This window comes from Cannabis sativa, chromosome 9 (assembly GCF_029168945.1).
Source record: "Cannabis sativa cultivar Pink pepper isolate KNU-18-1 chromosome 9, ASM2916894v1, whole genome shotgun sequence".
NCBI lineage: Eukaryota > Viridiplantae > Streptophyta > Magnoliopsida > Rosales > Cannabaceae > Cannabis > Cannabis sativa.
This window is the reverse complement of record NC_083609.1, coordinates 10,894,009-10,896,434: the sequence shown is the minus strand read 5'-3', so window position 1 is coordinate 10,896,434 and position 2,426 is coordinate 10,894,009. Positions and strand designations below refer to the sequence as shown.

At 40.7% G+C, this 2,426-nt stretch overlaps 1 non-coding gene across 1 annotated transcript; it reads left to right on the top strand.

The window, feature by feature from the left end:
- Positions 1-2,031: 2,031 nt before the first annotated feature.
- On the top strand, positions 2,032-2,138 carry LOC133031602 (small nucleolar RNA R71). The gene has a single exon (XR_009684705.1). It is a non-coding gene; the product is annotated as a small nucleolar RNA R71 (small nucleolar RNA).
- The last annotated feature ends 288 nt before the right edge of the window (positions 2,139-2,426 follow it).

The window sequence follows — 2,426 nt, the reverse complement described above, 5'->3', positions numbered from 1 at the left end:
CAATCTTACCACAAACCATCGTAAAACAATTATAACAATTTTCACAGATTGAGTATTTGCAGATAAACACAGGTTCCTAAGCATCCAAACTAATCCAAAGAGTTAACAGAATCAAGCACACAGTTATTCTACAATTTCAGAACACATCACACTAATCAGCAATATACAACTATCGTCAAGCTTATTGCCATTCCTTAACTAAAACAAAAAAAAAACTAAAGCAGAAATTAAAGTGCAGAATTTAAAAATTTTAAGTCTCTCCCCCAAACTAAATATGACATTGTCCCCAATGTGCTATTATACTCAAGGTGAGAAGGACTTACCTGAACCCCCATCAGAAGGGGTTGGGCGGACCCTTTTCATCCAAAAGAGCCCTCGTACTAAATGAAGAAAATTTACCACCAATCGTGTTGATTTCAGAGTTTCGCACAAGAGTAAGCTCACCTTCATAACTACCACACATCAATCTTTTCCAATGACGTCGAATCGTTCGAAGTCGCTCTTTAGGCTTTGCTTTCTTCTTATCAGCTTTAACAAAAGAACCCTTCACCATCTCAATCTTGCAACATGTAGGAATGTCGGTTGGGGCAAAAACATTAAAATTGACCTCTTCATCTTGCACTCTCAACTTTAACTCTCCCTTTTGAACATCTATTAATGCTCGGCCTGTGGCTAAGAATGGTCTTCCCAAAATAATGGGAATAGTTGAATCTTCCTCCATATCAAGAATTAGGAAATCAGCAGGGAAGATAAACTTACCAACCTTCACCAGTACATCTTCAATTATCCCACGAGGATGAGTCAAAGAACGATCCGCTAGTTGTAAAGTCACTGTTGTGGGCTTTGCCTTTCCCAATCCTAGCCTTTTGAAGACAGACAAGGGCATTAGATTAATGCTTGCTCCCAGATCACATAGAGCTTTAGTTTCCACCGAACCCCCTATAGAGCATGGAATATTGAAACTACCCGGATCTTTAAGCTTGGGCGGTAGTTTATTTTGCAAAATGGCGCTACACTCCTCAGTTAATGCCACTGTTTCATAGTCTTCCAATTTTTTCTTCTTAGACAATATCTCCTTCATGAACTTCACATAACGGGGAATTTGTTCCAAGGCTTCAGCAAAAGGAATGCTGATGTGCAGTCTTTTAAAGACCTCTAGAAATTTTGTGAACTGCTTGTCTAGATTGGTCTTTCAGAGTCTCTGAGGATAGGGTATTTTCACATGATGATCAATACTGATTGGTGGAGACTGCTGTGGTGGTCCTGGACTATCAGTAATCTTCTTATCTGATGATGCTTGAGTTGGTGTTGTTTGAACTTTAATCTCTTCATCCACTGGTTGTATCATCTCAGGCCCATCATATTTCTTTCCACTCCTTAAGGAAATTGCTTTACATTGCTCTTTTCTTTTTGCATCATTAGTGCTAGGCGAATTTCCTTGAGCTTGTTTTTCCACTTGAGTAGCCAATTGTTCCATTTGAGTTTCTAGAGTTTTAATAGAGGCTCTAGTTTCCATCATGAATTGGAGCAATAAATCAGCTTGGATAGTGGAGCCTCCACTAGAACTTTGTTGTCGCAGCTGTTGTTGGTTTTGTTGGGGCTGGTTTCTCTGCTGGTAGAACCCCTGTTGGTTGTGCCCATAATTATTGTTTTGGGAATAGTTTCCAATGGCTTTTGCTTGATCCATTGGCAAATCATCCACATGCTCGACACTCAGAAAAGTGATGGGGACCTCCACATATCTCACAAACCACTTGAGCTTGTTTGGCTTGCACTGCGATCAGCTTTGTTAGGGCCTCAACCTGAGCTGTCAGCTTTGTAATGGCATCCACCTCTAGCACACCAGCTACCTTCTTAGTTTGACTCCTTTCAGTTGGCCACTGCTGATTGTTTAGAGCCATCTCCTCCAATAGATCATAAGCCTCATTAGCACTCTTTCTCATAAAGGCTCCACCAGCTGCTGCATCTATCAGGGTTCTAGTGTTACCAACCAACCCGTTATAGAAATTATGAACCAGCATCCACTTCTCAATACCATGATGAGGACACTTTCTGATTAAGTCCTTGAACCTCTCCCAAGACTCATAGAGAGACTCATTCTCTTGTTGACAGAAATTGTTGATCTCTCCTCGCAGCTTAGCAGACTTTGCTGGGGGAAAGAACTTAGACAAAAATTTAGTTGCTAAGTCTGTCCATGTTGCTATGGAATTTGGTGGCAAGGAGATTAACCAACTCTTGGCTCTTTCTCTAAGTGAGAATGGAAACAGTCTCAAACGAATGGCATCATCACTAACTCCATTGACTTTAAAAGTCTCACAAAGTTCCATGAAGTTCGAGAGATGCAGATTAGGATCTTCAGAAGGGAGGCCACCAAACTGAACTGAAGACTGCACCATTTGAAGTATGGCAGGTTTGATCTTAAAGTT